Raw genomic sequence first — 26,046 nt, forward strand, 5'->3', positions numbered from 1 at the left:
ACTATGTTGCAGAAATGTTTGATTTATTCCAGAAGTTAAAAATTCAATAAATAAAAATTAAAAACAACAACAAAACAAGAGAATCTATTAACTTCTTGACTTGCCTTAATGATAAGTTCATCATTTATGAGGTGAAGGAACCAATAAGAACAAATTCTGTTCTGGAGGACCCGGTTCTTGGGAATGGAAATGCTGGGGAGTGACTACTCTCTAAGAATTTTGTTTTGGTTTTTCGTTTGTTTTTTTTTGTTTTTTTTAATAGAGGAGAGAAAGCCAGGGAAAGTTTTGACATACCTCCTAGATTTGGGGAGAACAGATTTCAAAAAATTCAGAAAGACAGGCTCTCATAGATTAAAATTCTTTGGGAAAAGTTTGCCTAGGATGTATAGGAAACATTCTTCTAGACTTCTAGATAAGGAGATGATAGTGATCACACCAGAATTACTGTGATCAGTTCTGGGGCCAGAGTTTAAGAAGGGCTTTGATTAACTGGAAAGGATCCTAGGGAAACCAACTAGGATGTTGAAAAATCTTCAGTCACAGCATAAGAGGAAAGGGTGAGGGGGCTGGAGATGTTTAACTTGTAAGAGAAACAATTTCAGGCCAAACATGGTGGCCATCTTCAATCATCTCAAGGGTTCCCATGAGGAAGAGGGAGTAGGCTTGTTCTGTTTGTCTCAAAAGGCAGAACTAGGAACTGGATGGAGGGAAGTTGCAAAGAGGCAAATTTGAAAAAAATCATAATAGCAAGAAAAACTTTCAAACAACTAAACCACTAAAGTGGGCTGCCAGGAGAAACAGGGAGTTGCTCCTCAATAGATTTTGGTGGGTAGGTAGGTCCTGGATAACCAGCTAGTATGTTACAAGGGGAAATTTCTTTTGAGATGTGAGTTGGAATAGATAGACTTTGACATTCTTTCAGATGCAGAAATTCTAGAATTTTACAGGAGCAGCCAATTGTGGTGGTGTAAAGAATTTTCATATCATAAGGTTCTTAAACAGATTGTTCAATTGTGTCCAACTTGTGACTCTTTTGGGGATGTTCTTGGTAAATATACTGGAATGGGTTTGCCCAGGAGATAGGGTACTGGGTCTGAAGTCAGAATAACTCATCTTCCTGAATTCAAATCCAATTTCAAACACTCACTAGTTGTGTGACCCTATTTATCTCAGTTTACTCATCTGTAAAATGAAATGGAGAAAGAAAAGGGAAACCACTTCAATAATTGCTCCAAAATTCCTAAATGGGGTCACAAAGATTCAGACAAAACTGAAAATAATTGAACAACAATTGTATTATATAAATAGGATACACATTTCTCCCTCTTCCCAAATATATCCAAATGCCTCCCAGGCTTAGTTTTTTCAAATGAGGAAACAAAAAATAAAAAAACTGTGAAATTCATATATTCTTGTTAAGCAGATGGGAAAAGCTTATTCTCCAGTTTTTCAGACACAGTTAATTCATTACCCTGTTAGCAGCATTTTTATTATTTTACTTTACTACTACTCTTAAATCTTTGGTCATTTCTATTTCAAACCGGACCCTGTCAAAATTAAAAAAAAAATGCTCTTGGGAGAAAAAAAAAATTCCTACTTCATTCAAATTAATAATCTAGCATTTGTTGAAACCCACTTACACATCCACACTGAACTACTAAGTAGGGACAAAGGTAAAAGAAGATGCTTAGTCTCTGGAGGACTTGACCCTTTCATCTAAAAAACTACAGCCCAGAGAGTTCCATTATCCTGAGCTGACAGTAGGCACTTAGATATTGGTTCATCTACAGAATAAAGTGAATTTAAGTTCTACCGAAGTTCCACTTCCCAAAAGGGGCATGAAATGTATGCTCTATACAAATTCTGACATCCACAAGGAACTAGGGGCAAGAATTCAGAGAAAACAAGCAGCATATAATTGCAACATTCTCTATGAACTTCATTTCAAAAAAGCAAATTTGTAAAATTATAAACCACTTATCCACTTTATTGGGATGAAGAAATAACATAAATAACATTGACAATCACTTCTTCTAGACTTTCAACTGCAATGTACAAATGTTCTACTCCTTCCAATCCAAGTCTTCCTCCTCCTTTGACCTCATTTTGGTCCCCTAGGATAAAATGAAGAGGGATAACCACAGATTCAGGGACTTTGGAGGGCTTTTTGTCAAAGTCCCTTTAGTTACAGCTGAAGAAACAAGCCTAGTTACCCAAAATCATACAAGTAGTATTTGGACAGGGTAAGATTTGAATCAGGATTCTCCTACTCCAAATCTATCATACTAATTCATTATAATTACAATTAAATTTGATCCTCCCAATAAACCTATGTTGTAGATGGTATTATTATTTTACATATGAAGAAAATGAAGCAGAGAGTTTAAGTGACTCAGCCAGGATCCATAGCTAGCAAGTGTCTGAAGCTGGATTTTTCAGGTCTTCTAGACTACAAGCACCTGGGTGGTACAGTGGCTAGAGTGTAAAACCTGAAATCCTACACTCCTTTTCCTAAGTTCAAAACTGATTTCAGATACTTATTAGCTGTGTGTGCCTAGGCAAATCCCTTAATCCAATTTGCCTCAGTTTATGTAAAGTGAGCTGGAGAAGGAAATATCCATCCATTCTAGTATTTTTGCCAAGAAAACCCCCAAAAAGGATCACAAAGAGTTAGACATGCTTGAAAACAACTGAATTTCTTGTCTCCAGGCCTTCAGCTTTATCTAGCTACCTCATTTGCCAAGATTAAGCAAGACAAAATTATCTTTATACAGTTAGACATTTTGTCTACAGTTCCCTTTTAAAGTCCTGACCCAGTTTCCCTAATTGTCCTATTCAGTTACTCTGCCTCAGGTTATAACCATTCCCTCTTAAAGTTCCATGAGACAAAGGTCTTATATCTTTAGACTATGATCATTCCCTCTTAATGTTTGACAGGATAAAGGTCTATCCATTTTAGACCTCATTAGAATATCAGGAACCTCTCCAGTACCTCCCTCCATTATGTCATCCTAGGTATCTCTCCTCATTATGTCATCCTAGGTACCTCTCCTCATCATGTCATCCTAGGTACCTCTCCATTAGGTCATCTCCATCCAGGTACTTCCTTCATTATGTCATTGTTCTTGTTATCCTATAAAAGAGTCTTGTATTGTAATGCTGGAGAAACTGAGGCAGGAGAGAGATTAGAGAGTTTTTAATATTTTATTAATGGCAGAGTAAGATTGACCGGACAGGACTCTCGTCTCAAAGTATCCAATCAGACAGAGATAAAGATATACTGGGACTAAGGAATCCATGTTGGTCCCAGGGCTGGAGGAGACTGTCATCCCAAAGAATCCAGTGTCCAGCATACAGCCGCCAGCCGCCAGCCTCCAGCCTCCAGCAATGAATGGAGGAACCCCAACTTCTTAAATATCTTTTCTCTAAACAAAGGAAGGGGTAAGAAGTGAGAGAAAACCTCTATCATGATAGGGAGGCCACAAACTCTAAAAACCCAGAGACAGGATGTCTGAATACAAAGAAGTAAAGATATCAGTGAGGTATCTTGGAATATTTTAGAGGGATATTGTAAATCCTTGAGGACAGAAAAGAGTCAGGAGGCCTACTCTCTTGTTTATCTTGCTAATTTATAACCTTTGAAAAAATAGTCCTCAGTCTTACTGGGTCAGAGGGGGATTTACAATCAAAGAGATTGAGACAGAACAGTTAAGGAAACTGAGACAAGGGAAACTTGTACAGGGAAATTGAGTCAGGACAGTTAAAGAGAACTGTGGCATAACAGTATCTGATATTCACTGCTGGATACTTTGAGAGGAGAGTCCGATCCTGTCAATTGATTTACTCTCCAATAAATTAATAATCAAATTGTTCTCTAATCTCTATCCTGCCTCAGTTTCTCCAGCATTACAGCATGTTTACAGAAGATGGATAACTTATATGGCACTACCTAGTGGGGAAAAAGCACTGACATTATTAGTCAGAAAGACAAGAAGGATTCGAATCCCGCGTCTGCTATTTATTGCATAATCATATTAAGCCTCTTTGGGTTTGAATTTCCTCCTCTCTAAAATGAAAGGGTTCAAACAACTCTATACAATACTGTGAGCAATGAGTGGTATACCAGAACTCTAAAGATATTAGAAGAATCAGAGAAAATATCAAGTGTTCTGGGGTAAGATAAAAAGAACAGGATTTAAAGTCAGAAAACCCATTTTGCATTTCATCTAGGCTAATTTTGTTTAGACTAACTTTCACCTTTCTGGGGCTGAGCTCAGTTTTTTCACCTACAAAAAGGGTGGGACAGTGAGTAAGGAAGTTGAACTACATTGACTTCAAGGGCCAATAAATCCTCTGCAGGGTGGGCAGACGAGGTCACAAACTGATTACAATGCTTTTTTTTTTTCCTTCTAACATTCTATTTAGACTTTACAAAATAAATAAGGCACTGCCAATGTGGCTTAAGCCCCAAGAGAGCCTTAAGACAAATTTTAAAATAAAGTGTAATAACAACAACATGAAATATAATTCACTTTTTTTTAAATGGAAAAATCTTGGGAAACTCACTTAGTCCTCATCTACAAAAAGGGGAGATTGTACTCAGTGATTTCTCTTCCAGTTCTCTATGTTTGAACCTATAAAATGTGGTTAGAAAATATTTTTTAAAAAGTATTTATTTTATTTTTAATTTATGGAATAAAACAAGAATTTTTATAACATAGTACAATAAAAGATGACTGAACATAAAACTGCAAGTCCATTATGTACAACTTACTATTCCCTCTAAATATACAAGTCAACATGTAAATTTCTTTTTCTTCCCCCCTCCCCTTTTTTAAAGCCTAAGACAAAACTCTTTTTTATCAGGGATGGAACAGAGAAGAAAGAAACCTTATTGGTGAAACTCATAACCAGGAACTCTTTATTACCCTAATATAAAGTAACAACACTAATTTATATATGCATAGGATTTTAAGTTCTACGATCACTCAATTAAATCAGTAAGCATTTTTTAGCCCCTACTAATTGCCAGGTATGGTGCTGGGAAATAATGAGAATACATTACATATATACACATATTTATATGCATGTAAATATATATTTTGTATATACATTGTATATATACTCACACATCTATATGCAACATACATATGTGTGCACATATTCATTTATACACACACACACACACACACACACACACACACATATATATATATACACACACATAAAAGAAATAAAAAAAGAACAGAAAAAAATAAAGAATTCCTACTCTCAGGGAACTTAGAAATGTTTTATGTATTCTCCTGCTCATCTAAACTTCATGATAATCTTATGATATAAGTTCTACAGAAATTATCTGTTCCTATTGCACAAAGGTTGTGAGACATGAGTGACTTCTCCAGGATCACACATGCTAGAGTTTTAGGTCAAGTTTTTTCCATTTTCTAGATTCCGCCTAATTTATGGATGGGCACACATAGACAAGAAATATTAATGGGCTTCAATAGCTCCAGAATTTCCCAATACACACAAATTATGATAAAAACACAATAAAGAAAGACATTTCATTTTGAAGGGAAGAAGAAGACTGGGTACTTTAGTGTCCTGAACAAAGTTAAAGCACTGCTTTAAAAAAAAAAAAAAATCAATGGTTTACATTAGGCACAAAAAGTTCCTTGCTTCTTAAAGGAACAAGATGGACAACAATTTAGGGTCACTTAACTGGCTTGTTCCTTTATCCAATACTCTGAGCACAGGATGTTTTGAGCATTTTTGCCCTGCGCTCTCTTTCTCCTTCTCCTCATCCTCGGTTTCTCTGTCTCCCCTGTGTTTTTCTATTTTGTGTGTCTCTGTTTTGTGCATGTGTCTGTCTACCTGTCTACCTTATTATTAGAGAAAACTCAAGTCAATTTCTTTCTTCTTTAACTCTAATGTGGGCTGATGAATCTCTGTAAATTTCTGCCAAACAACAATCCAAAGAAAGAGCTTTAACTGCCATCCTAAACTGACAACAAAAGTTATCTTGGATTGAGAGCAGCCTTGAACAGGCTTTGCCCTTTCCACAGAATAACTTTTTTCTAGAGCAATTTTAGTTTTCCTATAACTTCCTGCCTTAGGCCCCCCCAAAGAAGCTTGTATAGAGAATCATTCTGAGATTTTCTTAGGAGAAAATGTTATATTATAAAGGTGTGAGCTCAGTAAAAAATGAATGAGTTTGTAAACTAAATTCTCACAAAGAAAATTGCCTTGCCATTTAAAAATTATGTTTAAGAGTTTCCTAAATTATTGCTTTGTGTGGCTTATATGTATTTCATAGGCTACATAGAAATGAGAAAATGTATAAAGAGTGCTTTGGGAATGTGCCCTATTATTAATAGTATAGAAATTATACATTTAAAATAATATTATATTTAATGCATTCGATGTAACAGCATAAAGCATGGTTATACCCCACCACAATGCACTCAATTTACCAGAAGGCCTAATATACCCCAAGCAAGGTTATTAGGCAGAGTCCTGGGGGTACAATATGGAACTACCTTCTTACTTCCATTAGCCAAAGAATGATAATTTTGTGATGACAAGTTACATGTGAGAAACAATCTCCTGGCTCCTTAAAGCACTGTGACCTGACGAGCTACATTAAAAGTTAAAACCCAGGGAAATCGGGGTAGGGCTTGTTTTATTTCCTTGATAGTAAAAGCAAAAAAAAAAAAAAAAAAAAAAAAAATACATGGAAAGGTAGAAATCAACTGAATGCAAACAGACTTCATGAATAAGGAATGAATATTGGGATACAAGAGTGTCAGAGGTTAAGGGGGCAAGGGATTTCTATGAATACTGTAAAGCTTTCAGTAATTACATTTCAGAGATTGAGGCAGCCCATTAATTGAGGTACCTCCAACTTTGGCTTTGCTCCAAAAGAAATCAGGAGCGGTGGAAGCTGTTTTCTGCCTCGAAGGCCTCCCATCTGCCCCACTGAGCTTTTCATTAATCCTACAATCCCCTAGTTGTCATTAACACCAGCCCCCTTAAAAATTTTTTTTGTTTAAATAAATCAAATTCTGGGGTCCATGGTTAACGCCGATATAAGACCACCTTCATAAAGCAGGATGGACAGATGTTCAATCAAGCAGAGTATTCCTAAAAATATCAGGCTCCCTTTTCCTTTCTCTCCAAATAAAGAACATGGGCTAATGAGGAAGACTTTCTTGACCTTTGCCACGGTATATTGTCGGATATTCACAAAAAGGGAGTTAACAGAAGCAGTCTCTAATTTCTGAAAACTGTCATCTAAGACAGACAACAGTAACATGAGAGATAAAGGATACAGAAAAATGGCCAATGAAATTCAATCATTAAGTCAATATCATCTGAGATATATATGTAAAATAACTAACTGCAAACTATAATGCATAATGTCAGTGAAGCTGTAACAAGAACAAGCAATTTAGACACAGAAGTGCCATTTCAAGTCCCAATGATGCTGATGATTACTTCTATGATTTTGGTCAATTTACTTTCTATAACAGACTTCTTTTTTTCCTCCTTTCTGACAGATTTTTTTCTCCTTCAGTGAGGTCAATCATTTGACTCTCTTCCCCACAGCTAAGTGTCTGAGGCAAGATCTGAACCAGGTCCTTCTAATTCCAAGTCTGTCCCTCCATCCACTGCCTGTCTAACTGCCTGAATCTATGACTCCACAAGATGATGACTCTAGGGGGAACAAAGAATAAAATAGAATTCTTATAAAATGATTTCAACATGAAAGTTTGGCGACTTAGCCAATAAAACTAAGAACAATTAAAGGCTGGAAAAAGACACATGATAAATAGTTCAAGAGGGTTGAACTAGATGATTTTTAAGGACTTTCTACCACTGAACCTTTGATCCTATGAATCATAAGAATTTAGGTTTATATGTTTGTGGCAGCCCTTTTTGTAGTGTTTAGAAACTGGATTGAATGGATGCTATTGGAGAATGGCTAAATATATTGTGGTATATGAATATTATGGAATATTATTTTTCTATAAGAAATGACCAGCAGGATGATTTCAGAAAGGCCTGGGGAGACTTACATGAGCTGATGCTGAGTGAAATGAGCAGGACCAGGAGGTTATTATATACTTCAACAACAATACTATATGACGATCAATTCTGATGGACATGGCCCTCTTCAACAATGAGATGAACCAAATTAGTTCCACTTGTTCAATAATGAAGAAAACCAGCTACACCCAGCGAAAGAACTCTGGGAAATGAGTATGAACTACAACATAGCATTTCCACTCCCTCTGTTTTTATTCGCTTGCATTTTTTATTTTCTTTTCAGGTTATTTTTACCTTATTTCTAAGTCTGATTTTTCTTGTGCAGCAAAATAATTGTATGGATATGTATACACATATACTTTAACATATGTAACATGTATTGCTTTACCTGCCATCTAGGGGAGAGGGTGGAGGGAAGGAGGGGAAAAGTTGGAATAGAAAGTTTTGTAAGGGTCAATGCTGAAAAATTAACCATTCTTATATCTTGTAAATAAAAAAATAATAAAAAATAAATTTAAAAAAAGAATTTAGGTTTATAGTGGGAGAGATAGATCAGTCTTCAACATCACCTTTCAGTGAATTAAGAAAGAGTACAAAGAAAATATATAATTTCCTGTTGCCATGAGCAGGATTTCACAACTGGATTAGTATGGTGGTCAACTACCTTGTTATATCTCTCTGACTCTTTGTATAGCTTATAATTATTTCATAGACTACACAGAAAATAAGAAAATGTATAGAGTGCTTTGGGAATGTGTCTTATTATTGATACCACAGAAATTATACATTAGTATAATGTATTATAGGATTATTATAGGATTAATGGGTTATATATTATAATCTACATTATAATGTTTTCCCTTTTTTCTAAATGTTTTTTTCTTCATATTATTTCTCCACATTGGATCTCAAGACATTCAACTTCTTGAACCTCCTTTCTTCAGCTTTAAAATAAGATTGGCTTACCTGAGATTCTTGTAACTTTAACATTCTAGAATTTTATATAATAGATCCATATCTGCTAAAGTTCAAGATTTTTCTCAGAGAATTCACTGCTATCCATCAAATATAAACAAGATATTTTCCTTTTTGCCTTTCCTGGAATTATATAGTCAATTAGTTACTTCTATTTTTGGCTGAGAGGTCCAGCAAATGACAGAAGAATCTCCCATCGCCATACTAGACTGTTTCCCACATTCTTCATTTTTCTATCCATCCTTCTTTCTATCCAAGTGGTCCACAATAAAATAACAGTGTTGTCCCTGTTTTTTCCTCTTAATCTCTACCCAAACTATATATCCACTACCCTTCTCATGTAACCAACTTCTTTTTTCCTCCTTTCCAACAGATCTTATCTCCTTCAATGAGGTCAATCTTTTCACTCTCTTCCCCACAGCTACTAAGTGTCTGAGGCAAGATTTGGACTAGGTCCTCCTGATTCCAAATCTGTCCCTCCATCCACTGTCCCATCTAACCGCCTAAATCTATGACTCCACAAGAGTCCCCAGGGGGACAAAGAATAGAACAGAATTCTTATAAAATTCTTATATAGTTTCAACATGAAAGTTTGACCAATAAAACTAAAGACAATTAATGGCTGGAAAGGCACACATGGTAAAGAAATATGTCTAATGTTTTCACCAAAGTAAAAAAAAAAATACATATTTTATATATTTAAAAATGAATAAGGGAAAATTAACCCAGCATTGGGTTGGGAGTGGGGTAGAAGTGTGTTGATGTGTGTGTGTGTGTGTGTGTGTGTGTGTATGTGTGTGTGTGTGTGTGTATTTGCAGAGAGGAGTTTAAATTAAATAGGGAAAATGATTCCATGTGATTAAATCATCTGAACAATGGAAATTTATGCCTAAGGTAATAAGCAGAATCAGTCAAAGAAACTGTCAATTCAGGATTTGACAATTATTTCTTAGGACAATACAGCTTGTGTCACAGTTCAGAGGAAAAAGAAATGAGCCTTAAACCTTGATAAAACTAACATAGTGAATATAGTATAGTATAGTACTGTATGATATGATATAGTATGGTACAGTACAGTACAGTGTGGTATGATATGGTATGATATAGTATAGTAGTATAGTGGAAGGAGCAGGGGAGACCAAAAGACTAATAAATTGGTATTTATTTCTTCCCTTCCCCATCCCAATCTAGAGATGGCCACTATTAGACATAAATATAATATATGTGTGTGTGTGTGTGTGTGTGTGTGTGTACGTGTGTGTGTGTAAAATTAACTTATACATACTTCTATTTATTTGTTCTTTCACTGGATACAGATAGCATTTTTCTTCATGAGACCTTTACGGTTACTTTGAGTATTTCTAATAGTAAAAATAACTTTTTGTTCAATGCATTATTAAAATAATATTACTGTTACTGCATACAAAGTTATCTTGATTCTGCCTATTTCACTCTTCATTATTTTATGCAAATCTTTTCATGTTTTTCTAAACTCATGGAGCTCATTTATTATAATACAGTAGTATTCCATCACAATCATATACTACAACTTGCTCAGCCATTACCATTTCATACTTTTCTAAAAAAAAAAACAACAACAAAAAAAAAACCAAATGTATATTTCAACTCCAGAAAATTCCACTTTCTATGTGAGCAAACAAGTATTTTGTCATAATCATGTCCCATTTGTTAAGGGAACTCTAGGGGAGTCTCTAGGGGACAAAAACACAAAATTTTAAAACAAAGGAGTCATAATTTCCATGCCTTTCCTGGGAAACACAAAGGTATTTGTGCTCTGTTTTTTTGCATCCTTGATAGACTGAAAGCAACTAATAAATTTTCTTTTTCCATTCATTTTCATTCATTCATCTTAATTGAAAAAAGTGGATCTTTAAATATGGAATCTTTTCCTTACATATATCCTGGGCTGTCCAAAGGAGTTTGTAGTTTAAAGTCCTAAAACATTCACTGTTAAATTGTTGCTGAGTGATAATATTTTTTAAAATGATTATTCACTTCAAAATGATTCTATTTCACTTTCTTAGCCTCAATATTTTAAAAATCTTAAAAATACTTAAAAGTATTAAAAAAAATACTTTAAACAAGTCTTGCTATTTATAATATATTCTGACTCTGAAGCAACTATTGCTAATTTTGCCACTTCATACATATTGTTGTTTGTCCTTCGTTCTCGAAGAGGACCATGATATCAGGGAGATGGTGCCATGATGTGGGGTGCAAGGTCACCAGTCTCACTGTCCCCTCTGAAGCCATCTGGGTCCAATGGCCAGATAAAGATCAGGAGATAACCCTGGATACAATGAGAGACCTTGGTCTTTTTAAGTTAAAGTCTTTAATAGGTCTCAGTTTGACCTGTTATTCTGTTTAGGAATAATAACAGATAGCCTTGATTGATATGAAACTTTTAAAGCTTATGAAACCTTTTCTTCACAGTAACCCTGAGATGAGTAGTAAATGTGTATTATCCCTAATAGGAAGGTAAGAAAAACTGTGGTTATGCAACATGTTGAGGGTCATACAGCTTACGTCAGAGCCAGGAACTGAATCCATCATGTTTTGTGGGGACAGTACCTCCTATAATCTTATTATTGGCTTTCAAGGTCACTATATAGCAGGCATTTAATGTGTGCTTTCTGTGCATCATCCCTAATAAAATTCCCCCTGTATTTCCCAACAAATTCTACTTTCTCTATATCAAATAAAGCACATTCATGTCCCTGGGCCTTCATTTATCTGCCTGAAAGATCCTCCTCTCCAGTTAGTTAAACCTGTGCTGTAGGGATCCACTCAAGGATGACCACTTTAATAATTTTTTTTTTCCCCTATTTACTCCAACCCTGTCTCTCCTGAGTGGATCTCCCTAGAGCTTTGAGTGTCATAGGGTCTTTGACTATTTTGGAAGGTATCCACTCAAAGCAGTTGATATTGGACAGCCTGGCATTTATCCTGAACTGTCTTGGACTCCTCAACATTTTAGCTTATAGGAGAAAATCCAAGCTCGTTAGCAGGGCATTTGAGATTCTCCCCTTTCACACATTCTACATTCCAGCAAAAATGCCTCCACACATTCAGGAAAAGCACACCCCCGCCCCTCCCCCATGCTTAAAATACATGTTCTCCTCATCTCAGCCTCATCTCTTTCTTCCTTTAGGGCTCAGCCAGCTTTTTTACCTGTTTCATGAAACCCTCCTTGTTCCCTTTGTTCCTATGAGCTCCTCCTTTCTCAAAGTATCTCTTTAGCACTTTGTCTGGATCTCTCCATTGTCCTGACCACATTATACCCTATAGCACATGTAATAGAAAGACAATGTAGCCAAATGGGTAAGAGCCAACCTTACCTCAAGACGACTTCAGTAGATCTTCTCTGGACGCATTCTGACTGAGTCTGAGCAAACTCACTGCTCTAGCAAATTGTTTAAGATTGTCACTTACAGGGGAAATGGTGGCCCACTCCAATATAGGAAGTTTTTGGACTTGGGAGTTCCCTATGTTAATAAAATCAAAGATATAATTCTATCTAAATTCCTTGAAGGTCAATAGGTATCACTTTTTAATCTTTGTATTCTCATACCTAAGTATACTATCTGATAGAGTGTCATATACAAATAGAGATACTGAAAGAAATATAGAGTAGGTCCTGAAAAGTTTGCTAATTAAATTATTTTGAGTATTAGTTCTATTTTCCAGAAGAATTAATTCTATCAACTATTTATTAAGCAAATATAAGTTAACAAATTGTAAGTAATTGGCAGTGGGGAGGGGGAGGAAACAGTGAGAAGAGAAAGAAGCAGTTGTGTTTGAGAGATTAGAACATTCCTAAGAGGCTAAGAGTAATCGTTCTGAAATGTTTATTTTGGTATTCCAAATTTTTAAAACTAACAACTGTTTGCCATCCCAAAGTAATTTCCTAAAACAATTCTAAGCAGCCTTCCTCTTCATTTTATGAATGTTAAATTATTCCAAGTGTTAGTTTTAGCTCCCTAGGAAATTAATTAATTCCCTCACAACCATGTACTAAGCAAATGTTGGAAGAGATGCAAATTTAAGATATGACCTCTGTCTGAAGCTCATTACCACACTTACACCATCTCTACCCTTTTTTCTTTACCTGGAATATCTTCCCTTTTTTCCTCTCTGCTGATTCAGATCTTAGCATCCTTCAAAGCACAACTTAAGTTCCCGCTCTTCCATGAGGTGATTCCAAACCAATATAACCTGCAATGCTCTCTCCCCTTATATCACTTATCACCTGTACCTCACAAGTTAATCACCAAATTATTCATAGCAGAGGTGTCTTATGGCCTTTCTATCAATAATATGGTTGGTCACAGGAACAGAAAGGCCTCTTTTGCTAATGAGATCAGTCAAGTGGCAGCAAAAATGGGTTTGAAAAATCTGCTTAAGGTATATGAATGTTATAGAATATTATTTTTCTGTAAGAAACAACCAGCACGATGATTTCAGAGAGGCTTGGAGAGAACTACATGAACTGATGCTAAGTGAAATGAGTAAAACCAGGAGTTCATTATATATGGCAATAACAAGACTATATGCCAATCAATTCTAATGGACATGACTCTTCAACAAGGAGATGATTCAAACCAGTTGCACTTGCTCAATGATGAAGAAAGCCATCAACACCCAGAAAGAGAACTATGGAAACTGAGTGTGGACCATTTTTTTTTTTTTCTGTTTTTCTTTTTCTTCCTTCTTGATCAGATTTTTCTTGTGCAGCAAGATAACTGTATAAATATGTATACATTGGATTTAACATGTATTTTAACATATTTAACATGTATTGGACTACCTGCCAGCTAGGGGAGGGGGAGGGAGGAAGGAGGGGAAAATTTGGAACAAAAGGTTTTGCAAGGGTCAATGTTGAAAAAAATCATCCATGCATATGTTTTGTAAATAAAAAGCTTTAATGAAAAAAAAAATTAAATTGCTTAAATTGCCAGGCCTTGCAGGGAAGACTCAACAGCTCAGTAACTGGAAATGGATTATATCAACAAAATACTTTAGAGAAAGTTATTAATTGAAGCACAGTCTTTAACCATAACTTATTATAGAAGTGGAAGCAGTCTTGCTTCTCTCAGCGTACCAAAGAATTTTTTCGGCTGTTCAGAATTTTGAAATATTCTTCACTGAATGAGTAAAAAATAAACAAAAACAAAATTCTTGGAATGCTAGGGCAGCCTTTGTTGCTTTCATAGAGAAACCTAACGTATTTCCCTTATGGAACCCTCTAAAACTTTCCATTTATTTTGAGTAGGTGACAAAAAATGCATCCATGTGGCAGGCTCTCCTGAAGACAAATGTTCACTTCAAGTCTGGTTTGAAAATTTGTACATTTTGGAGGTTGTGGCATGTTTGGGAAATCAATGGATGAAAACCGGAATAAGTTTGTCATTGTCTCAATTTTCACTAGCCTTTTAACGAACACTGTAGAGGCTGGGAGAAGAATGTTTGATATTGTTGAAAGAACTCTGTGTTTAAAATGAATAGCATTTCAGCGCAACAGCCCAGTAGTCAATCATTTTCCTTATGTTGGTATTTCCTAGGGGGCCAAATGTGAAAAAAATCTATGTTGATACATTTTAGAGAATAAACTATCATTCCTGGCTTTTGAAGAAGAAAGGTCATTTATGTAATGGAATAATTTTTTATTTCTGTTTTAAAAAGAAAAGACCATCCCTCAAGCCTTTGGACAGGTAGTCTCAGCATTAATTCTTCACCCTATTTTAAAATCCCTAGCATCCTTCAAAGTACAGTTCAAATATTATCTCCTATACAGAGCTTTTCCCAATTCTTCACTTGTGAACTGAAATTATGCATAATTACTAAAAAATTCATATTTACTCATCTACTTCAATGTTATATTGTCTCCTACCCCCGCCCCACTACAATAGAAGAGTGCTTTACAAATTTTTTCATTCATAGTCCCTTCGAGAAATTTTTATGTGGACTGTGGTATATTGGTATATAAAATAGGTATAAAAATAGGTATAAAATAATCATAATTTTGCTTCTACATTCAGTTAATATACCCCCCCATATAGGATCCTGAGCCTCAGTTTAAGAAGCTAGGCAACAAAAGATATTTATGCTTTCTGAAGGTAGATGTTTTTTACTTTTTGTTTGTGCATTTTCATCACCTTGCTAGTAGTACCTTACTTACTTACACACAGTAAGAATTTATTGAGTTAAAAATCTAGGGGGAAGGACCAATTTCCCCTCAAACTCCCCACTAATTAAGTTCAGAACAAGATAAAAAATCAAAACTGTAAGAATTGGTGTTGTTGACCCTACTGCATGCCAAAGGAAACTTTCAGTATCTTCAAATCTGGCTTTGTACTGCTCTTTGAACTTCAAGGTCTGAGGCCATTTTGTCTAGAATTCAACCATATTTTACCTAAGGATGGAGTCTATGAGTAATAATGCATTTCTCACTGAAATGAACAATAGCTCAGTCACCTACAGCATGGATTATTCAAACTATACCTGAAGGTGAAATCCTATCAGCAGTCTAATTTTTTGTGTTTGCTGCCCTCCAAACTAAGAATGATTTTTACATTTTAAAATACAATAAAACACTACTTTAAAATGTAAAAAGTATATTTTTTAGCTTTCAGAAGGAACAGAAATAGGTGGCATCTAGTCCCCTAGCTGTAATTTGCCAATCCCTAGTTTAGAAGTTTATAGTGAAAGGTAATTTACAACCTACAGCACATTATATTAAAGGCATTTTTAAAATGGACTGCACAAAAATCTCTTAGTGAGCAGATATCCCATACTATTGTTTGCAATAAATATGCAAGGTTAAACAAAGCAAATTTCCACATTGGACATGTCCAAAGCATCCATATCTTTCAGTAGATTAAGTCTATTACCTTTGTGTTAACACTGGTTTAGTCAAGAGTTTAAGAGTTTATCCCACTTCTACAAATACTCATATAAATCCCATCAGACATGTTCTTCTTGGGTAAAAATGACCAAAAAAAAATTATTCTTCTATCCCACACAAGACAATACTACTCTACATTTTTCTCTCACAAAAGTTTCACAAACAGAATAATCAAACAGTCTCCTGATATCCCTATTCATTTTTTTTAAACCAAAGTCCATAAGCATACTCACTTTTCCTAGGAAACAAGCATCTCTTCCAATGTCACTTAGGTCACTAAATGTAAACTGCTGGGGGCACTTTACTGGTCTTCAATAAAATTCCAGGTTCCTATTCCTAGTGACTGATGTCTATATTCACTACACTAGCCCTATCAGGAAACACACACACACACACACACACACACACACATTTCTGACTCTTATCTTAAGAGTCTGAGGTCCACATGGGAAGAGCATAAGCCAAGAGACAGGAGTCATGGTTTCAGATTAGGGCTCAATCGTTAAAAAAAATTATATGACTTTAAGTCACAATTTCTTTGCCCTCCATTTCCTTTTCTTTCAAATCACCCTCCCTAGCTCACAGGGGTATGTGTAGTTTAAGAACTTTTACCATATTAGAAGCATAACACACAAAGTATCATTAGCATTAATTTAATGGACTAGCATATGGTTTCAGAGATCCCACAAAATCCCACAGGGAGATATTATTGAATCCTAGCTACACAACAAATTTAAGCTAGGATTTTGTAGTTGTTGTTCAATTATCACTCTTTAGTATCAGCCAAATGCTTTCTGGGCTCTCTCTGCACAGTAGGTGAAGGTTCAATATGATTACACTGCACTGAACACGTGGGCCAATGATTTCAGCTCTTCCCTCCTTTGCTTCCAATCTCCCAGAATCTACCTGTGCAACTTTTCTCCACCCTCCACAGTTTCCCTATCACAGGGAAGTACAAGACGCTTTATCTGCAACTTAGGGGCGTGCATGCTCTACGTGAATCAGCAGTGAGTCAGCCAAAAATGGTTATAGATCTTGGGTTGCATTAAAAGAGGCAGAGTGAGCTGATTGCTCACAGTGGATTCACCCTAGATCTAGGGCAGAAAAGGATCATTGGATTAGCCAGCTGAGGGCCAGGTAGTTTAAATAACCTGATCACACAGATGGTATAAAGCCAGCAAGTTTTTTTCACTCCACATTAAGGGAATTCTCCTTTGTAGCCAGATCACATCTGATGTCTTGTCCCAGGTGTTAGTTTAAGACAGGTACTGAATAGCTGGAAAGGGTCCAGAAAAAGGTAACTATGATAGTGAAGAGACCTTGAGTCCAAGTCACTAGGGAATCAATCAACTGAAGCAACTAGGGATATTTAGTCTTAAAACAAAGGTGAGATTGAGGAAAGGGGAACTGAAAGCAATCTTCTAGTAGCTGAACAATTACCAGGGAAGAGAGATTACAATAGTTTAGTTTCCAACCAGAAGGTAAAGCCTGGATCTTGAAAACTATCTTTGCAGATATTTTGACTACTATTTTATTATTTTACACACATTGCTTTATGAATCATGTTGGGAGAGAAAAATCAGAGCAAAAAGGGAAAAACTGAGATTAAAAAGAAAAAAAAAAAGAAAAAAAGAAGTGAACATAGCATGTATTGATTTACATTCAGTCTTCTTAGTTCTTTTTCTAGATCCAGATGGCATTTTCTGTCCAAAGTCTCTTGGGATTGTTACTGAACCCCCTGGAAAAAATGAAATTTTTCATAACTGATCATTGCACATTCTTGCTGTTACTGTGTACAATGTATTCCTGGTTCTGCTTGTTTCTCTCAGCATCAGTTCATGTAAATTTTTCAAGCCTTTCTAAAGTCAGCTTGTTCATCATTTTTTTATAAAACAATAATATACTATCAATCTTCATATACCACAACTTGTTTAGCCATTCCCCAATTGATGAGTATCTACTCATTTTCCAATTCTTTGTAACCATAAAAAGAGTTGCTACAAACAGTTTTTGCATGTATTTTGAAAAATAAAAAGCTATTATTAAAAAAATAAAAAAGGAAGAAGAAAACTGACTTCACTTAGTGATTGGATATGAAAAGAAAAAATTGAGAAGGATCAGATTTTAGATTGATGTCAGGAAAAACTTGCTGTCTTCAAATGGAAAGGGCTAGCTCCCAGGGGCTGAATTCTTCCTCCTTGAAAGAGGCTGGAGGAGCTTGACATGATTATGTTATAGATAAGTTTCCTTTTACCAGTCATCCTCCTGATAGAAAGGTGGTGGATTTGGGCTGCAGAATGGGACATAGTTTTGGATCTGGCCAACAAGGGAATTTGTTTTCTATAACTATGAATATTTGTTATGAGAGCTTTGTTTTGTTTTGTTTTCTGGGTGAGAAGGAAAGGCAGTAGGAAAAATATTTTTGTTAATTAAAAAATTAAATTATAAATTATAAAACTCAAAATAAAATCAGATCTCCTAAATTTTCACTTTCCTCTATTAATAATAATAATAACCTAGAAACTAGCCAACTCTATAGATAAATTGGGAATCATTTAAGTTCAACTCCACACTCTGCTACTTGATACCTATGGGTCCTGACAAAGCTTTTGCTCTTTCTGGGAACTAGTATCTTCATGGATTAAAAAAAAAAAAAAAAAATATAGCTGTACTGAGAGATCACTAAGGTCCCTTCCTCTTCCAACTCTACAATGCTATGATTTCAATAATCTAGATTCCTAATGGTGGAGTCATCCTCTTTTTCCTTTCTTTCTCATTTTATCCAATCAGTCACTAAGTGAAGCCAGTTTTCTTTTATTTTTATAATAGCTTTTTATTTTTCAAAATACATGCAAAGATAGATTTCAACATTCACCCCTGCAAAACCTTGTGTTCCATATTTTTCTCCTTCCCTTCCTACCTCCCTCTGTGAATTTGTTTTCTTAATTGATATTTCTCGCATCTTTTTCTCTCTACTACAAGCTTTTATCATCTCTCACTTGAACTAATGTCATACCTTCTTAACTGATTTTCCTGTTTCCAGAACTCCTGGATGTGTGATCATGCCATATCTTTGCTAAAAAAAACTTTCCCCAGCTCCCTAGAATTACCTCTAGCATTAAATACTAACTCTTCCGCCCAGCGTTTAATGCCACCCACAACTCAACTCCAAATAAACTACCATATTTATTCCACATTAATACATTACAAATACCACAGGTTTGGGCTAAATTGGACCCTGAGTTGTTCTCCAAATTTAATACCTCATTGTCACATACCATCATTGTCACAAAAAGCCTCAAATGATTGGAAGGTAGTCTCCTTTCACTTCCATCTCTCTGGTTCAACCCCAAACACTTTCTTTGTCTGTGTTTCTGTCTGTTCCTATCTCTCTCTCTCTCTGTGTCTTTCACTCTGTTCTATCTCATTCTGTCTCCATTTGTATGTCTCTGTCTCTTTCTGTTTCTCTTCTCTTTGTTTATCTGTATGTCTGTCTCTCTGTCTCCATTTGTATATCTGTCTATTTCTTTTTTCTTTCTCTCTCTGTATCCTCTCATTCAAATTACTTTGCTAATTACCTCTGTATAAAGAATCTCAGAACTGAGAGGGCACAGAAAAAGAGTCCATCTCATGGGAAACAATCCAGCAGTAGTCCTTTCTCCAACCATTCTGCACAATAACAATGACCAGGAGAATTTATTAGAGGGAGAAAAATAAAGCAGGGGGAATAATCACTTATCTCAGAAAAAGTCAAACAGATTCAATCAAGAGAAGAATCTACATTTTATGTCAACTATACTAATATTGTTTTAGATGTATATGTATACATGTGCATATAAATATACATGTGAGCACATGTATGTATGTATGTGCAGGTGGATATATATATATATATATACTTGCTAAACAGAGGCCTGTTTAGAGAAGAGGGGAGAGAATAAAATAAGTGCACAGCATAAAAGAACAACAACAACAAAAAGATGGACAGTTCTGTATATAATGTTTTCTATCATTATATAAGCGTTCTTGAAATGGAATTTTATTGTCACATATTTTGAATCCTCCCGTTCTGCTGGGTATATGACAATGTTTTTATTTTCTTTTTCTATTTTCTTTCTTCTTATTTTACATTTAAGTTTTAAATAAATACATTTTAAAACACACACACACACACACACACACACACACTCACTCACTCACTCTTACACTCTCTATCTCTCTCTATTCTGACAAGTACTCACACAATCTCCACTTGGAAACCTCCAGAGAGACCAAGGTTTATTCAATTGCTAGAATATCACTTCCTTGAAGGCAGGTCTAAATCCTCAGCATCTATCACAAACCTCTGAAGACAATAGGTACTCCAAAAATACATGCTGAATAAAAATGACCACACCACAGGCTCCTCTCTCATTGATTGACATTCGGCAGGTCAACTATCAATACAGTTTCTTAAGGTCACTTGATCTTTTCACTTCTTTAACCAATCTCCTCCTCCTTTTTTTCACTCTCAAGGTAAGGATTTTAACTCTTGCTTCAGTGGTCTTCAATAGTCCTCTCTGACATGCCCTCCCTAAACAGATCTACATCTCAACCCCCTCCTTCCAAAGAAAATTATTCAACCTATTTCTGCTGGGCTTTCTCCTAAGTCATACTCTATACTTGAGAACATCCTTCCCAGCTCAGGTCATCAAGAGTATTCTCTTTCATCATTAAGGCATCTCCCTTGACAATATCATCTAGATATTAAGCAGTAAATTCTCCCCCTTAAGTGAAAAACTTAGAAACTCCCTCCTCAACTTAGGCAAACATATTATTCTTGTTGTATGTCCTTCATTTTTGAAGCAGACCAATGACATCATGGATGATGTGCAAACACATAAAAATGTACTATGCCTCAGTCATCCCTTTACCATGCCCCACGTGGTCGTACCCTCAGATCCTCTGAATTCCAGAACTAGAGTCCTGAGATTCTTATTGGTGAATGCCTCCCAAGAGCCACTAGTTCTAGCCAGCCCTGTTTTACCTTATACTTATATTCCAGCCATCTGCTTCCCAGTATCTTTCCTCCTCCTTCCTCTTTTTCATATTCAAAAACAATCAAATCAAAACTGGCATTGCTACTAGATTCAATCAATCTACTTCTCAATGGCTCCACTCAGTATCCCAATGGCTTTTTAAATCAAAACACTGTCCTCCTTCCTACTATTAGGAAAAAAAAAATTTTTTTATACATATATATATATTAGAATATATTTACATGATATTTTATTTATATTATATATATACATATATACACATTTATAATAGTCCCCATTAGAATATAAACTGCTTGAGGGCAAGGTTAGTCTTGTTTATATATATACATATATATATATATATATATATACACATACATATATATGTTCCTAGTGCTTAGCAAATTGCTCAGCACATGGTAAAAAACTTCATAATCTTTCTTTTATTTACTTCATTTATTCATTCATTTCTATGTCTGATCATTTGTTTATAAGCCCTAAATATGCTAGTAATACTTTGGTCAGCAGTAATTTAAATATGTTGAGAGAACAATTTTCTTTTTTCTTTCACCTTGTCTTGGAGTTTATTCAGTGAAAGAAATAAGTGAAAAATTCCATTTCTTAACCATCTATTTCAAAGGAAAACTACTGCCAGAGTAATAAGGAGAAGGCTAGATCAGTGCCCTACAAACTATACCAAAGATGAACAAGCTCCATTTACATTCACTGTACATGTGTCATTTGAATATAGCCTAGAAGGTCAGATGACTGTCAGTTACAATAAGCTTTGAGACTTCTGGTCAATTACCTGGCTAATAAGAAAAGACAAGGCTGTGACATCATTAAAGCAGCAATTAATTTACACAGAGCAGCTTCTTGTTAATCAAACATCTTAAATAACATTTAATTTTTTTTCCACTTAGAAAGCGGGGAAAAAAGAAAAAAGGCCAACTATCTCAGATTTATTTCCTGCCAGGCTACTCCAAGATCAAAAGGTAAAAGATTTCACAAAGTAGACACCATTGCAACTCGGTCTCTGTTCACAGCAAACAAAAAAAAAAAAAAAAAAACAAGAGATAAAAATAAAAATACCTTTCAGGGTCTAGAATCTGGGATGAACACACACATTACACTAAAGGACATGCTATCAAGGGCTCTTGATATTAACTCTTCACTTGAGTAATTTTTATGTTTAGATTATTTGGGTAATATTTCATAATTTGCTCTATTGCAAATGTTGCTTTGATAAGGGAGTTAATGGCCAATCATAAATTAAATAACATTTTCATCAAGTACAGAGAGAAATCAAGCTCTTTAAGTTTACTTGAAAATGAATAAAAATAAGAATCATTATTAAAGTTTTAAAAAGAATTTTTAAAAATTTCTGCAACATAACTAATCACCATTTCCTCCCAGCCCCATGCTTATAAAATATTAAGTGAGTAAGTCAGTACTGGTGGAATTAAATGATTTTTTTTTAAATGGACACATGTAAAGGTTGCTTAGCAAGAAAGGGATGATTTTTAAAATTTAAATAAACTTTGTGCATGTGCAGGCACAGTACATGTACACACGTACACATGCACACATACACACACACACACACACACACACACACACTTCACACTCTGGAGTTGCTGCCAGTATTATCTTGAAGTTCTTTGGGAATTTAATGAGGCTCCATTTTGAAAAACAGTGGTGTCAGTTTTCTAAAATTCATATGGCCTCTATTTTTTTAAAGTGATATATGCTTAACAGAAATTATTGCAATCACCTTTATACATGAATAATAATGACTGAAAAAATGTAACTGCTGGAATTTGTAGATAATCTCAAATTTTGTTCCACAGCCAGGTGAATTAGTGCCAAATCCAATTTTTGTCCATCACCATTGATGATTTCCTGTATCAATCATGAGCTGGCTCCACTGCTCACAAGACACAGATTTTGGTGTAATGAGTGCTCATTAAAGTTTTCAGAATGACAGTCCTCAAGGCTCTCAGTCCTTAACATTGAAGCCACACAGAGAGCAGTGAGGGCAACAACCCTAGATCATGGGCTTCATGCTGATTTAAGAAATTCAACACTCAAGTCTATCCTGCATCCAACTTTCTTATATCCTTTCCCTAAAGTCAATGAAAACATTCAACTACATCATTCACACTGCCCCCTGGACAAGAATTCTTAAGGCATTATTAAAGCAGGTCAAATTCTTCTCAGTAGCAGCGTTTAATATCCCCACTACGACCAGTCCAGATTGGGTAGGGAATGGGAGAGAGAGAGATGCCCTGAATAACAAATAGAAAGTTAGTCAACTGAAAAGAGCAGGGAGAAAAGGAAAGGAGAAATATTGCCCAAGTCTAATCCACCAACACCAGATCTCAGAGAAAGTAGCCACTGTATTGGAAAAAGAACTGCAGAGATGCTCAAAACTGACAGAGACCAAGATCCAGGAAGGAAGATCTGGCCTCAAAGGGCCATATATAATGCATGACATCTAGACAATAAGCAAGATGCAGGGGAGGTCCTAAAGTAAGGAGGTAAATATGACCTAATGGCAAAGGAGATCCTTGACTAGAATTCAGCTCTGAAAGGTTATAATTTATTTAAATGAAACATAATATGCAAAGGATGGTGGAAGGAACTATATATTCATGTGAAAAGCAGCCTGCAAAGACAGTTTATTTACCTTGTTATAAGTAAAGCATTGGATACAATATTTTGTGCTACTTTTGTATAAAGATGGAGATGTGGACCAGAAGGGACAGAATGAGATGAAATTGGTGGAGTGCCGGACTGGGAATAGTCCTGAATGGTTTTATTTCAACCTGTAATTGACCCAAAAGATCCACCTAGAAGCCACCTAGTTTATCACTTTTGTCAATGATTTAAAGGCAAAAGTAGGCATGCTTATGCAATCTGAAAATGACAGAGCTGGGAGAGATCGCTTGTATATGCAATAGCACACTCACTGGGCTACATCCTCAAAAGATGAAAGAAATGTAATAATCCCATGAAACACTAAGAAAGCACAATAAAGAGAATGCAAGTCCTGAAGTCAAGAAGACTCATCTTAAGTTCAAATCTGGTCTTAGCTGTGTGACTGTGTAAAATGAGACAGACACACACATATAAATCAGAGAGACAAAGACAGACACATAGACACAGAAAGATGCACACAGAAACAAAATTACATGAATTGAATCAATGTACAATTATCTCTGACACAGCTAGATAGCTCAAGTGCTAGGTCAGGAAGATCCGAGGCAAATCCAACCTCTCACAATAGCTACATGATCCTGGGTAACTCACTTAACCTGTTTGCCTTAGAAATAGCAAACAACATCAATATATTTGCCAAGAAAACCCCACAGATGATACTGATGTGCTATGATCCATGGAGTCAAGAAGAGTTGGACTCTACTTAGTGACTGAACAATAATTACACACTTACCTCTAACAGTGAAGGGAAAGAATCATATACATAGTCCAACAGCCCAGTGCTTTCTCTCAAGATGGAAAGAGTTGATGTTGACTACCAAGCTTAAAGGTAATGACCTTTACCAAAATGGTTTGTTTAATAGCCACAAGATAAAACTTTAAAATCCTGGGATCCTCCCCCAGCAAATATTTCAGAAAAAGCCTTGATGAAGTGTAACACAAATAAAAACAGGTCTCCAAGTAGGGAAAACAAGGATGTTCTCTCTTGGTAAGCCTTCATACAAAGCAGGATAGACATGGGAAGTGTTTTTTCATAGGAGCAAGACATCATGACAAATGTGACAAAACTATTGAGTCCCAAGCGCAATACAGTGGTGTCTCCTAAATTTCAAGTTTGGATTATTTGCCAAATCATGATGATGATGATGATGTTTCAAATGGTGGCCTGAGATGGAGAGGGGAAAAGAAGTCCCATGATGTAAGTACTACTAGCCCAGATTTTCAGGTGATGTCATAAAAGTTATTGTGAGTCATTCATTATTGCAGATCTATGTACTCATAACTTTCTAGATGAGAGATCCCTAATCCAAGGTTTGGGATCTACTTTTTAAAATATATTTTGTTAGCTATAAATCAATAGAATTGGTTTCCTTTGTAATGTTTATATTTTAAAACATTCTTCTGAGAAGCATCTAAAGGCAAGCCCAGACTGCCAAAGTGCTCGGTGACACCAAAAAGGAGAACTCCTACAATAGAGATTATGCCATAATCATAAGCAAGTCATTTTATGATCCTTTCCATGCTAGCAACTGGAATAAAGCAAGAAAACGTCCCTTATGCAGCTGATGACAATTCACTGTATTACTTTACAGACTTCATAAACATTTAAAAGATCTGGCAAAGCACTTTACAATTATCTCATGTGAATCTCACTGCAGCCCTATGAGGGAGATGCTGGTATCATCCTCATTGGACAGATGAAGAAACAGGCTATGTGACTTGCCCACTTAGGGATCCAGCTAGTAAATATCTGGGTCAGAATTAGAATTCAGGTCTTCCTGTCTCCAAAACAAGCTCTACCAACTTGTTGCCTTATGGTCATGTGTAGCATCTTATTTTACCTTTACACTTCCCTCAAACACGTATATTTAGTAGGAGCTATGTGGAGATTTCCTGAAAAGTTGAAATATATCATATGTATGTGTATATATACACACCCACATACATACATATACAGAAACATACATATATATATATTTGATTATATGTAAAAACATTATTTATTTTATAATACAGTATATAACATAGACTATACAAAATACCAAAACTTTGTAATTTAATTCCAGGAATCATACAGGTTGAAAAATGTCCCCACTATATGGACACTGTATTCCAAAAGTTCACTATCAACAATACAGTAGTTTCTCAAAAATACACTCAATCAAATCTGTTGTATGTGCTGGATACTAACAAAATCATCCACAGGCCTTTAAATAGCTCTACTACCAGAGTACATTGAAACTGGCAAAATGAAGAGTGTACTTGAGCTATCCCCTAGTGAACCTCCCCGATATGGAAAATTTGACTATAACACAACATCAACAATAACAATAACAGTAACAGCAATCTGGGGAATTA

General features: G+C 35.5%; 1 protein-coding gene across 6 annotated transcripts in view; it reads right to left on the reverse strand.

Moving 5' to 3' along the window:
- Positions 1–26,046, reverse strand: part of RHBDD1 (rhomboid domain containing 1) — a 183,233-nt gene that overhangs the window by 148,696 nt on the left and 8,491 nt on the right. For 4 of the 6 annotated variants that reach the window (XR_007951649.1, XM_051983442.1, XM_051983439.1 and 1 more), the window contains exon 1: positions 24,422–24,883. The exons of 1 other annotated variant lie outside the window; for it this stretch is intronic. The gene's annotated coding sequence lies outside the window, so the exon portion shown is untranslated. Of the gene's footprint in view, positions 1–24,421; positions 24,884–26,046 lie in introns of those variants that run through there. One more of the 6 variants, XM_051983441.1, reaches the window with a different exon arrangement.

Source organism: Antechinus flavipes, chromosome 3 (assembly GCF_016432865.1).
Source record: "Antechinus flavipes isolate AdamAnt ecotype Samford, QLD, Australia chromosome 3, AdamAnt_v2, whole genome shotgun sequence".
Lineage (NCBI taxonomy): Eukaryota > Metazoa > Chordata > Mammalia > Dasyuromorphia > Dasyuridae > Antechinus > Antechinus flavipes.